Below are 14871 nucleotides of genomic sequence, written 5' to 3'. Positions count from 1 at the left end.
TGTAATGTTTGTCCAAGTACTGATTTGTTATGGATGCCAAGATCACCACCAGCAATGCTCCAAAATGAATTTCCATACCCATTCCAAGCTTCATCAACCAAATGGGATGCTGCCACCACTGGAAACAATCATGATGCAGAGTCTCAGCTCAAATGCTGGAAGACGATTGCTGTTAAAACTGTGCTGCAGAGATTGCAGCATCCAAGCATCCATCCAACTCACCTCTTGGCTGCAACTCTTCACAGTTGACAGCTCCCAAGTTGACACTGCACTTTTCTTGTCTGCATGGAAGCTCCTAGATGGAGCAACCAGTACTAATGTCTGATTTTGACAAAGATTTATCTGAATTTAGAGAGTTGCCTCTGCAAGTGGTCAAGACTCACAACAACCCATTGACCATGGGGAATTGCAGACCAATTAGACCAGTCAGCCACATCTCCATATTTACAACCTGCGGCCAGTCCCATCACTCTCTGCCTAGGAGAAGGCCTTGGGCAAAGCTCAATTGACCTATTGCCCTCTGCATTGGTTTCCCCTGTTGGGCTTGGGATGCCAAGTGATGAAATGAGAGTACTCGGGTAGGAATTCCATACTTGATCCCCAAAATCCAAATTACTGGTTGGGGACACTGGAACCCTAATGGCCTCTTCCTTCATGGTAGAGCAGTCCTCCTTTAGAAAAGGATGGTTCAAAAGCTCTGTACTGGTCCATCTCTTCCTGGGGTCTCTCCGAAAACATTTCTCTTGGAAATCCTGGATCTGAGGTGAAAGCGATGCAGGCAACTCTGGTAACTCTTCTGTGCATCCAATTTTAAACATCGCGGTAAGGGGATTGGAAACATTGCTCCATGGAGGCCTGCCAGTGGCCATCTCCAGTACGGTACAGCCGAGAGACCAAATATCAGAAGCAGGCCCCTGCTCCACTTGGTTCACTGCCTCTGGAGCCATCCACAGAGGAGTCCCCCTTATTTGCAGTGTCTCCTGGCCCTCCTCTTTATCCCCAAGCCTCTTGGCAGAACCAAAGTCAGCAAGCTTCACACCATTGGCACCCACAAGAACATTCTTGCCCTTGATATCACAATGCACAATCCCCTGCCTGTGGAGGTAATCGATCCCACGTAGGATGCCACGAGTGTAGGCTCTGACCACGGATTCGTTGAGCTGCCCACCAAACTTAACCAGCAGATCCCAAACACTGCCACCCGGAATGTACTCCATGAATAAATTGTGCGTCCTCACACCATTCACGACGCTGTAATTGTGCCCCAGGCAGCGAACAATGTATGGAGAATTCATACAGCGCAAAATCTTGTATTCATTATCCAATGCCCAACTATAACCAGCTGTGGATTTGACTGCAAAGATGTGGCCATTAGAGCTGTTCTTGGCGAGGCTTACTGTCCCACGAGCTCCGACCCCAATAATGGCGCCCCTCACCCATCCCTCCTCGACTTCAGTCTCCATTCCCACCCAACTCAACAATAGACAAGATGAATGTTTGTGTTTTGAATCGTGTCAGACCCTCCGGCGTGCTGTGGTAAGGTTATGGAGGGTCTCTGAGAAAATGGCGGGCGCACAAAGCGGCTTTCAGACGCTGGCGTTGCTTTTCAAACCGGCCGCCGACTTTTAGCAAGTTGCCTTTGTTTTCTACCTTTATTTGCCCGTCGTTGGTAGAGTTAAAAATATTTGCGCAATTGGCTCGCTTGCATGGCGTTTCAGCGATAAAGATGTACGGAAAAGCGAAACATCATCCACCGCACAGGAGCCGTTCAAAGGCATTTGGTACGCTAGTGTCAGAGACGGATGCCCAACTCATAACAACGACCCCTACAGTATCGACGGGGTCAGGAAATTAATGTTTTTATAACTAATTATTAATGTTTTTATAACTAATTATTGAAGTAAGACTTTTGTGATCTATATCAATTTTATTGAAGAATTTTTGGCGAAAATCACATAGAAAAACTTACGTCGACGCGTTTCGAACTATCCAATATGGTTCATCGTCAGGACAAGTTGAATGAGCAGATCACATTTAGCACATTAAATAGACATGGCAAAGAATCCATGACTCCGGAATCTCTGCACCTTTTAAGAAATGTTAGATCTGCGTTCAACTTAGAAACCTGCAAGCGTGCCCGTTCAGAACGATGAACTTTAGATACAGTGTGCAAGGATTCAATTATTGAATTGAGACCATCAACATAGCCAGTTATTTTTGGTTAGGTAAGGTAAGTTTTGAGATGAATGACACGTTATTTAAATTATTTTTGTATCACACTTAGTTTGAGTCACATTAACTTTTAGCATGGTTAGATTTTTACTTAAAAATCGTGACCTCTTAACTACTGAATGCGTTAACAAAATATTTTGTTACCATATATTGCATTATTTTTCACTATTATTTAAAAAACAAAAAACACATTCATTAATAATAACAATATAATCTTTAATTAAATAATCTTAATTTGAGTAACCTCTTAACTACGGAATGCATTAACAAAACACTTTGTCACCATATATTGCACTATTTTTCACTATTATTTAAAAAACAAAAAACACATTAATTAATAATAACAATATAATCTTTAATTAAATAATTTGGTGAACAAATTATTCCCAAAAAACTTAGATTCAAACCTTTATAAACATAATATAACTTAATACTTTTTTTATTAAAATTATTAATTCCCATTTTAATTAATAATAATAACCCAATTTTAAAATCACAATTAAAATATTACATTTATATTTTTTTTTCAGAGAGAAAATCATCATGGATTATATTAAGGGAATATAAAGATCTGAATACATGATCAAAATACATGAGAGTCGGCAGAAACATAGTCAAAACATAATTACAGCTGTATCAGATAGTATGACTGATGATCAGACAGCATAAACACAATAACACTTCACGGAAAGGGAGTGAAGCCAGCATCAGAATAGATTTAAAAGTGTTGGGACAGCAAGAGCCGTATGTAATCCGTATGTAATCCGCGAACAGAGAGAGCATATGGATCCAAACCATAACACAAATAACGCTTCATGAGAGTGAAGCGAAACCTCAAAAATAGATTAAAAAGAGCTGGATCAGCATGAGCCAAATGAAATCCGCGAACAGTGAGAGCATATGGACCAAAAAAAGCTCTTTAGAAGCAAAGCTGGAATTGAGATTAATCTGAAGGGGGCATGAAGCCCGAAATTGAGACCAGGATAGAAGCAAGGGGCGTCCTGGAATCCTGGAAAATGCGTTCATTTCTCCATTTCCATAAATACCAGCAGGTGAGGATGAACAAAGAATGCCAGGTAGGATTCTGAACACTGCACCAATTGAAACCATCTTGTACAGATGAAAAAACTCGGTGAGAAAAGCCATAAATCAAAGACAAATCATACCAGATTGATGAAGATGCGGCACATTGGAAGAACATGTGTGAATTGGATTCAGCTTCAGAAAGGCACATTTGGCATCTTCCCGGACCTTGCCATCCCTTTCTTTGGAGAACCTCCCAGGTGAGATTCCTGTCCGAGAAGAGAAGCGATGAGAAAAGAATCATCTTGAGCGGACAAGAAGCTTTCCAAAATTTGAGAGGGAAAATGGGGGAGGAAGGCCGCTGGCCAAAAGAGAAAGCAACATATAGATCTCTGACACAAATAGACTGAGAGGATTTCTCGAGTGACCAAATGAATTCATCCATTGAACCCGATTGAGTGATGCCTTTGCTAGAAAAGCTATTGATAACCGATGACCATAAGGGACGGAGAGAGTGAGGCAAGGATAAGTCGACCCCGTCCTTCCAAACTGGATTACATACTCTATTTCTCTTTTAATCTTATAACTTCTACTCTCCACCATTAAATCTACTGAAATTCTGTAATTAATTAAAAAGAATCACATTTAAATACCCGTTCATTGATCATCCCCTTGTCTGGATCAAAAGTGCTTTTAACGCGCAATTAGAAGCATCTAGAAAGAATCTTGGTTTAGATTCGTCTGATAAGAATACTGAACCACGCGATCCGTGTGCATTAGATGTATCTCAAAAGAATTATGCTTCAGATTCCTTTGATATTCCACTACTAAATTGGGGAACCCTTCGATGCCTAAATCCAAAAAGGTGGACATTAATGAAAATGAGCTTGTTTTCTAGAGTTATGGGAATCAAAATTTTACGGGAATGGAAATTCTTTTATAATATAAATTATTTATATTTATATTTTATAATTATAAGTATATATTAATTTTAATTATTGATTTATTATATGTTGAGAAATATTAATTTTTTTTATTTTTTTTAAAAAGCAAATATAGGAATGCAATCACAACTTAAGATTTTACAAGTTAATTGATGCATATTGCTTTAAAGGAACTTTAACTTTTTATATAGATGAAATCAATTTAAACCACAATTTATCAAAGAGCAAAAAATATTTTTTGAGAAATCAATTTAAATTACAATTTATCTAAGAGAAAAAATATTTTTTTGAGAATTATGATGGATTCAATTGTGAAACAAACTTATCATTAAATGAATACTTAGTAAGGATAAGTTATCAAAATTTTCATCCAAACTTAGCTTAAAAGGAAAAAGATTTAAAACTTGTGATGGTAGTTGGCATACAAAGTCCAGCAATAACTTAAGAATCTTTGTTGCTTGCTTCAAAAAGCAAGATCCTCATCCTCAACAATATTTAGATTCATGGTTGGGAGAGCCCTAGAGCCTGATCAAGTGTTCCCTTTTTCAAATGGTACATGAATTGTTTAACAATTCTCTCTTTTCATTACTACTTCACAAAAGGAAGAGTTAAACAAAGTCTTTCAGTAGAAATCACATGGGAGAATTTTTTGGCAGATGTGTTTCGAACTAACAAGTGTGGTTCATCATCAGGACCGGATGAACTACACTTGTTGGTTCCAAACTCCTTGGCCAAAAAATTCTCTCGTGTGATTTCTACCGAAAGACTTTGTTTAATTCATTATGGATTACAGAAGCTTGAATACAGAAACTTAGAGAGCTCCAAAATATGATTGCTCATTGTATATGATGATCAAGAATAAGAGTCATAGCTTGGCTAAGTTTGGATGAACGAGTTTTAAGAAGAAATTAGTGAAAAAAAAATGTAGATATAAAAATGGTGTCTATATTAATTTATATTAATTTAAACATAAAAATTAATTTAAACATAAATATCATATATAAGATTAGTGCGACAACCTACATTTTACATATTATTCATGATTAAGAGATGATTAAAAAGTAAACTCTTACGGAAAAAAACACAATTATGTTGAACTTTAATTAGCATTGAATTAACCATAAATCTTTTCCTTTCACCTCTTTATCATCCCCACACATATAATATAGACCCAGAAATGAAAATACAAGATATATGAACCATTATTTCTTTGTTTTTCTTTTAAATATAAGATCTATAAATCATTATTTCTTCGTTTTTTCTTTTAAATATGTAATACCATTGTCATTTGTGTAGTTGGATCCAATTCAATTGGGTTGGTGGTATTAGAAGTAGTTACACAAATTTATTTTTAAAACATAAATTTTTATGTTATTTATTATTTTAATATGATCATTTTTCATAAATGAATGATTAGAAATAATATTATTGAATAAAACTTGTAATAATATACCTAATTTTATTATTTATTATTTAGGTTTAAATTTAATTTTGTTAAATAAATTAAATTTATATTAAAATATTAAATTTATAATTTTATAATTTATCAAATAATTTTAAAAATAACATATAAAATTACATTAAATTAAAACAAATATATTTATTATAATTTATTATTATATTTTTTAATATTTTCTCTTAAATATAAATGAGAAATAAATATATTTATTATAATTTATTATTATATTTTTTTTATATTTTCTCTTTAATATAAAATGAGAAGCTAATTACAAAATTATACCATTTATCATATTTCATTACCTATTATGTTAAATAACAGTTTGATAAGTTTCATAATTTTTGGTAAAGTTTAGAGTAATCAAAATCCTTAAAAGTGTATTAAGTAATTTTCTAGTTCATTGAGATTATTGAAATATATGTATATATGGTTGATAGTATTTTATGTATATTTTAATTAATAAGATTGATAGTATTGTTTATATATTTTAATTTTGTAAATAAATAGAAAAGATTTTCTACTTTATATTAGGATTTTTTAATTGTATTTATATTATTATTTTTTTATTAAAATTTATTATTAATTATTATATTAAAAATAATTAACACAATCATTAAAAAGTTATTCTTTATTTTATTTTATATATATATATAGTTAAATTAAGTTCAATAATAACTTTATAAATAATTACTACTTTAAAATAAATTAAAAATATCTTAATAATAATTAATTTTTTTTTCAAAAAGAATAGTTTAAACTTTAAAAAAACATATTCTTTTCTATTTCTTTCTCATTATACTTGGCCACGAGAAATAGTGACAAGTTACCTTTGGCGTAAAGAATATTGGAAAGCTAAAATATGTGTATTTAAGTTTTATGTTTTTTAATAGATGTAATTAAAAATATAATATAAATTGTATTTAAGTTATATAATTAAAAGGATAATAAAGTGTATTTAAGTTATAAGTTTTTTATAATAAAGATAATTATAAAAATAATATAAATTAGTCATTGAAAGTAAATTATTAGGAATACCATTTAGGTTGATTTGGTTAATTTATTAATTTTGAAAAAAATTATATAAATTTTAAATCATAGGTAGGAAGCGTTTACATTTTATGTTTTGCTTTTTTCTTTTTAATAATAGTAAAGAAAATGTTATAATATGGAAGAAATTTAATCAAAATATTATTTTTTATAAATTAATTTGAATTAATTTAATTATATTTATTAAAATTATATTTAAAAGTATTTTGATGATTAACTTAAATTTATTCTCTGTTTTATTAAGATATTTTTAAAGTAATTTTATATAATAAAATAAATGCAAAAAAATGTTTAAATAAATCTAAATTTAAAATGAAATTAAATTGGTATTAAATTAAATGTTTTGAGAGGCGTTCTCTAGTTTAATAAGGTAAAGATGTTGTAATGTAATGTAAATATTTCAATTCCATCAAGATAGAATAAAAATAAAAATAATCTTATAAAAATAAAAATGACCTATGGTATTCATGTGGAATATAGCTTATTTAAAGGGGAAATTAAACAAGCCTAGATCCATCTTAACTCTGGATCTACCAAGAACTGAGAGGGATCAAATCTCTTGACATGAAAATTTCTTGTAGAGTGAATAGATTTAATCCTTGTAACATGTTCTTACATACATCATACAAAAAAAAATTACAACACAATTACACACCCATATTGATATTGAATGTTGACAATAGGCTTGGTAACATAGTAGGGATACTTAATAGTTTATATTGTGCAGTCGAGGGCTATTAATAGTTTAGACTCATAGATTGTTACAATCGTCTATCACTTCCATATTCAAATTGTTGCGATATAAATGGGTGGTATGTGAGCATTGTTAAACTTTAGTGGTGGTTGATTTATATCATTAATATTTCTCCAATCCTAAGGTTAACATAGGGATCTTTTCCCCAACCTAGCTTATGTGTTATGAATCTTCTCGATCACCTGTTTCATTCATCCGATGTAACATGATACCACCACTTCGGATGACACGTGGGTTATGCGAGACCATGGATCTGTCACCGTCTCATCCAACAATGGAGATAGAAAGTTCAACTTCTTGGGTAACTACCTACCAAACACCCTCACAGTTTGCTTGGTCATTTCTTCGTTCAACAGTTGGGGTTTTGCTGGTTTGTAGCTTGGTTCCAGCTGTTGGCATTATGAGATAAGTGTTGTCCTTGATGGCAAACCACACTGATGACAAATCATAGTACAGAAGGTCAGCAGCAAGGAATTGATGATCAGACTATAAGAAGAAGAGAAAGTTCATACACGCAGGTTCGTTAAGCCCAAGTCGCGTGTACATGCAGGTTGGCTTCAGCAAAAGCGCGTGTATGTGGAAAAGTACCTTTGGTCCATGGCGGTTAGTCCTTGGAAGTTGTGCCTATGGTTTCGGACCATTGTGTCTCGACGGGCGTGTCGATCCCTAGTTTTGAAGTTGATGGTATTGTGTTACTATGGTTTTGGCTCTTGATATTGAGCAAGGCCTAAGGCTATATAAGGAGAAGGAAATCATTAGGCAAGAGTATCTGAAATGTCTTGAATATCTGAAGAAGTATGAGATCCAGTATGCAGGTTATGGGTTGATGATGCATTGCTTGATCTGAGCTAAGGAGAGATCGGGATCAGATCTCATCGGTTGATGGAGAACTAGATCTAAGGAGAGATCGGGATCAAATGGTTTGAAATGAACTATCTTTATGATGCTTATTCTAGATCTACATACTGACGCATGTATTGTTCTATAAGTATTATGAGTATGATTGATGTCTGGTACAGCTGCAAGTTGATAGAAATTATTTTTAGATCTGTACGCGGGTTTGCTTTGATAAAAGCGCGTATACACGCGGGTTTGATTCATCGAAGTAGCGTATACATTGTAAATCTTAATATTTGAAGTTGCAGATGGATCTGATGGTTATTACAGAGTTCTGTGTCTGCTCTGTGTTCTGGTGACTGTTGTTAACAGGGTTTCAGTGATTCAGAGTTTGATGATTGTTTTGAGCTTCAATGATAGTTATGGGTCCAGTATGAAAATTGGATGAAAAGTGGCCTTACAGATTATGTGTTGTGCTTCAGTGTATCCAGTCTGAAAATTGATGAAACGTGGTACCTGGAGGTGAGAAGATTGTAGGCAAGCACCTACGTACTAGTATCTAAGCTAGTACAAAAGCTAAAGGAGATCTTTGGAGCATTGTAGCAGGTAGCAGCCTGCGTACTAGTAAATGGATCGGCTAGTACAAGAGCAAAGGGGGTTGTAGCTCCCGTATTGGTATAAGACTGCACCAGTACAAATATTGTAAAAGGATTTTCTTATTAAGAAGAAGATTGAGATGACTTGCAGCAGGTGGTTTTCACCCACATTGGGTTTCCACCTTATATCTTTGTGTTCATGTGTGTGGCTCTTGTGTGATGTTCTGTTCTGTTATTCTGCACCTGTTTACTGTTAATATGCTTAATAATGATCTGATGCATTTACTGAAGATTAAGCTAACTGAATTATAAGATCTCTGGATATACGCGAGTTTCATTAGATACAGTAGCGTGTACACGCGGGTTCACTTAATTGAAGTAGCGTATATGTTTCTGAGTATGAAATTGAAAAGTTTGATTGATCTGATAATACTGATTCACCCCCCCCCTCTCAGTATTATTTCCAACAATTGGTATCAGATCAGGTCCTTTGGTAGAAGCTTGATCGCTTGAAGGAGATCCGTGGAACAATGGGAAAGAAGCTTAAGAAGAAAGCTCATAAGAAGAAGAAGACATCTCAGAAGATCTATGACAGTGGGAGAGTCGATTGGGGATTAGGTATAAGAAGTTCTTCAGATTCAGAATCAGATTCAGAATTAGATTCAGAATCATTATCAGGTATGAATGTGTTATCCTCTGATGTTCCTGCTATATTTCCTTGTGAAAGTGATGGAAGTGATAGTGAAACTACTGAACATGCTTTTATGGGTGAGCAAGAAAAGTGTCAAATAGAGGCAATGTTTAGAAGGCTTGCAGACAAAGTTAAAGATCAACAAGATCTATTGAACAAAAGGGAATGTGCTTTCAAAGAAGAAGTTACCAAACTAAAGGCCCAACTAGAAGAAGGAAACAAGGTAAGAAAGCTTCTCAAGGACAAGGAAGACCAATGTCAAAAATTGCAGCATGAAGTGACATCATTAAGAAAAGAAGTCAACGAAAGAAGCACAACCATCAAGAAACTCAAAGATAGATCCAGCTACTATGAAAATCTTGAAGCTACAATCCTCTCACTAAAAGGAGATCTTGAAGAATCAAAGAAGCAGAATATAGATCTACTCCAAGCTATTGCAAAACAAGAAAACGAAGCCACTAGCTTAAAATCTCAACTAGAATGTGCCTTTCGAGTTCGTCAAATGCAGCAGGATCTGAATGAAGAACAAGAAAAGGAGATTCTCAGACTAAGGCATCAGTTGGAAGAAGGAAGGAAATATGGAGAAGACATGAAGAAGCAATGTCTAGAAAAGGAGGAACAACTTCAAGTTGAGGTAAATATCTTGAAAGGTAAAATAGAAGAAAAGGATAAGCTTTTACGATTTCAAGATAGTTCTAGAGTCTTGGATGATATTCTTAGTAGTCAAAGGTCTCCTGCTATCAAGACTGGTCTTGGTTTTCATGAATCTGTTGAAGGTGAATCTAGCTCACAAGGTGAGGCAAGGAACTCTAAAGAGAAAACTAAAATGATCAACAAGGAGATGAAAGGTCAACCCCATCAACAATCAAAGAAAAAGGCTCCTCAAAGAAAATCTTTTACTCCTCCTATGAATAATATTGAATGTTATGTATGTCATAATCTTGGACATGTTGCAGCTAGATGTAGAAGAAGAAGAGTTCAAGACTATTATGCGGACAGGTCATCTCAATCAAGGTACTTTAATGGATATTGCTTTGCTTGCAATATGTATGGTCACAAAGCTGCTGATTGCTACAGGAGAAATATGAAACATGTAAGATGTTATGCATGTAAAAAGCTTGGACATATAGCAAAGGAATGCAGGAACAAAGGATGGACATCACATCAAAAGGAGAAAACCTCATCACACTTGAAGATATGGAGGAAGAAGGAAGTACAGTCAGCACAATGTACTGAGACACAGCACAACATAGACATATCAGACTCAGGGGGAGCTGAAAGTGTAAACCTTCAGTGTCCTGAATCTCATACGCAAGTTCCTTAAAGGGAAGTCGCGTATATACGCGAGTTAGACACTGCAAAGTCGCGTATATGTCAGTCTGAGGAAAAGCAGTGGGGACAGGCTCAGAAAAGGGATCTGATATGATTCAGTCCATTTGGTTAATAGCTTCAGTCTGCTGAGGATGTGTGGAAATGTTTTGTTACTTGTATGATGTCTAGAAGTGTTTTAATCCTAACTTGAGGATGATGATGTTTTGATGCTTATACATGATCAGATCTAACAGATGGCACTGATTGAGGGGGAGCATATGCCTTTAGTAATTCATTGTTGGCATTATGGTTAATAATCCTTGGTGATGATTCTTATATGGCTAAATGATATATCTTGCTATTGTGAGTTGTCTATGATAAACTCTCATTTGATTCTTGGAGTTACATAGAAGATGTTCAGATCAGATTTATGGTTGATTCTTTGATGATGCATATATGGTGCTTACATGGTGATCTTCATAAGAACAAGGAGAAGTACAAAGCTTGAATACACATCTTCCTCACTTGATGATGAGTCACTTATATACTGCGGTTGTCATATGCATAAATATCATACAGTTATGATGCAGGCACTCATGCGGATAAGGATTGTTGCTGATGATGATATCAAGAATCTTTGTCAAAAGAATTTGAGCTCAAGATACATAGTGCTGATACATGGATGACTACTCAAAGTTGCTTTATTGAAGACATGGTGATGAGTTCTTATCTATATGATGATAGGTTGATCCTTACATATGTTGATTGATGCAGATGTTCCCAAGTAATGATACTTGGATCATGTAGAGCTTGATGAAATGGCTATGGTGGTTTCACACATGATACAATGTGAATGACTCTGAATTCTGTTCAAAGGGATGAATTGATGCAGACATACCTTGTTATAGGTTGATGACCTATTCTCTACAGGACATTTACAGGTTGCTGATATGGAAATTTGTGTACGCGTGTTGTTTAAAGGATATCCGCGTGCATACGCCGTTTTACAAGGGGATAGTCGCGTATATGGTGTACGCGTATTGCGCAAGGGATATCTGCGTATATACGCTTGTTTATGTGTATACAGACGCGTATATGGAGATTTGAAGGAAATCAGCAGGGACAGATGTTGGTTGCAGAAAGTTTGATATAGGTCTGACAGAGATCATCTGGCACAGGTTCAGGGGGAGCAGATAATCTTCCAATAATGCATTGTTGGCATTATCTTAGAAGCCTTTGGTTCTAGTTCACAAGTTGTTGTTGATTTCAGGTGAATCAAAGTCAGAGGAAGAACAAAAGGATCTCTTGGTTGCTGATCTGAATGCTGATTGACAAGATGCTGGCGATATCAGTTATTTGTGACTTTCATAAGTCTTGGTCTAGATCTATTGTCGCTATGTCATGTATCTCATTTGTGATATCTCTTTTATGGTGTCAAGGTCATGTAACGGCCTATTTTGGTTTCCCCACTATGCCTGGGATGATTGATGCAATATGATTGGTTGTCATATGTAAACTTTTGATGTATCCCCACTTGGTTGGGTGGATGAGTCAATTTTTGTATATCCTCACTTAGTTGAGAGATGGATGTATGTATGAGTCTTTGGTGATAGGAAGGTCTTTTATGATGTATAGAGTCATGTTCTTCTTGAAGAACATCTTTTGCAGATCTTGCCTACAGTCAGGAAGAGCATGTACAACACACTTCAGCGGTACAGAGATTCAGCATGTACTCAGGGGGAGCATGGACAGATTGGTACACCTTGGCATATACAAAGGGGGAGACTATTCAGAGATTTCAGCAGGTACTCAGGGGGAGTATGGACAGTGGAATGATTCAGCAAAGGAAGAGAATATCTTGGTCCACCCTTTGCCCTTGATGTCAAAGGGGGAGAGTGATTTGGTGTTGTTGCCATCAAGTCCAAAGGGGGAGATTGTTGGCATTATGATGCATGTGTTGTACTTGATGGCAACCCTCTCATAGAAGAATATCTCACTTATGTATAACTGGGTGAATCTTCAGAAGAGATATCAGATGTGACTGATGGAGGACAGCTCAAAGGAATCAGATGATGAATCTTCAGAAGAGATATCAGATGTGACTGATGGAGGACAGCTCAAAGGAATCAGATGATAGTTCTAAGTGTGACAAGTTAGCTTTGCCATCAAGTCCAAAGGGGGAGATTGTTGGCATTATGAGATAAGTGTTGTCCTTGATGGCAAACCACACTGATGAAAAATCATAGTACAGAAGGTCAGCAGCAAGGAATTGATGATCAGACTATAAGAAGAAGAGAAAGTTCATACACGCAGGTTCGTTAAGCCCAAGTCGCGTGTACACGCAGGTTGGCTTCATCAAAAGCGCGTGTATGTGGAAAAGTACCTTTGGTCCATGGCGGTTAGTCCTTGGAAGTTGTGCCTATGGTTTCGGACCATTGTGTCTCGACGAGCGTGTCGATCCCTAGTTTTGAAGTTGATGGTATTGTGTTACTATGGTTTTGGCTCTTGATATTGAGCAAGGCCTAAGGCTATATAAGGAGAAGGAAATCATTAGGCAAGAGTATCTGAAATGTCTTGAATATCTGAAGAAGTATGAGATCCAGTATGCAGGCTATGGGTTGATGATGCATTGCTTGATCTGAGCTAAGGAGAGATCGGGATCAGATCTCATCGGTTGATGGAGAACTAGATCTAAGGAGAGATCGGGATCAAATGGTTTGAAATGAACTATCTTTATGATGCTTATTCTAGATCTACATACTGACGCATGTATTGTTCTATAAGTATTATGAGTATGATTGATGTCTGGTACAGCTGCAAGTTGATAGAAATTATTTTTAGATCTGTACGCGGGTTTGCTTTGATAAAAGCGCGTATACACGCGGGTTTGATTCATCGAAGTAGCGTATACATTGTAAATCTTAATATTTGAAGTTGCAGATGGATCTGATGGTTATTACAGAGTTCTGTGTCTGCTCTGTGTTCTGGTGACTGTTGTTAACAGGGTTTCAGTGATTCAGAGTTTGATGATTGTTTTGAGCTTCAATGATAGTTATGGGTCCAGTATGAAAATTGGATGAAAAGTGGCCTTACAGATTATGTGTTGTGCTTCAGTGTATCCAGTCTGAAAATTGATGAAACGTGGTACCCGGAGGTGAGAAGATTGTAGGCAAGCACCTACGTACTAGTATCTAAGCTAGTACAAAAGCTAAAGGAGATCTTTGGAGCATTGTAGCAGGTAGCAGCCTGCGTACTAGTAAATGGATCGGCTAGTACAAGAGCAAAGGGGGTTGTAGCTCCCGTATTGGTATAAGACTGCACCAGTACAAATATTGTAAAAGGATTTTCTTATTAAGAAGAAGATTGAGATGACTTGCAGCAGGTGGTTTTCACCCACATTGGGTTTCCACCTTATATCTTTGTGTTCATGTGTGTGGCTCTTGTGTGATGTTCTGTTCTGTTATTCTGCACCTGTTTACTGTTAATATGCTTAATAATGATCTGATGCATTTACTGAAGATTAAGCTAACTGAATTATAAGATCTCTGGATATACGCGAGTTTCATTAGATACAATAGCGTGTACACGCGGGTTCACTTAATTGAAGTAGCGTATATGTTTCTGAGTATGAAATTGAAAAGTTTGATTGATCTGATAATACTGATTCACCCCCCCCCCTCTCAGTATTATTTCCAACACCAGCATCTAGGGTTTTTCCCTCTGAGTAGGTTGCAAGTAAAATTCACCGCTTTGCATTCATTTACCCTCAGGTATGATACAAGCTTGCACAATTTCTTCATGCAATGTTATAATTCCCTGGTCTTATTTATCACAGGTGGGCCAAGGTTGATCACGATTTACTCAAGGGAATAGAAGGGAATCCACTCAATTACCAGGTAAATCATAGACTTTCTTCATTGTAATCTCGGCTAATAGCTTTCCTTTTATGTTAGATAACAGGGTATTATGTTCTATCT

The 14871-nt window shown here is 35.6% G+C and overlaps 1 pseudogene; it reads right to left on the bottom strand.

The window, feature by feature from the left end:
* Nucleotides 1–338: 338 nt before the first annotated feature.
* Nucleotides 339–1463, bottom strand: LOC149171292 (mitogen-activated protein kinase kinase kinase 20 pseudogene; annotated as a pseudogene).
* Between the last annotated feature and the right edge of the window lie 13408 nt (nt 1464–14871).

This window comes from Pinus tabuliformis, chromosome 4_2 (assembly GCF_031772625.1).
Source record: "Pinus tabuliformis cultivar Carrire ecotype Pingquan chromosome 4_2, CPIR1, whole genome shotgun sequence".
Classification (NCBI taxonomy): domain Eukaryota; kingdom Viridiplantae; phylum Streptophyta; class Pinopsida; order Pinales; family Pinaceae; genus Pinus; species Pinus tabuliformis.
The sequence above is the reverse complement of the archived record's forward strand: the minus strand, read 5'-3'. Positions and strand labels throughout refer to the sequence as shown.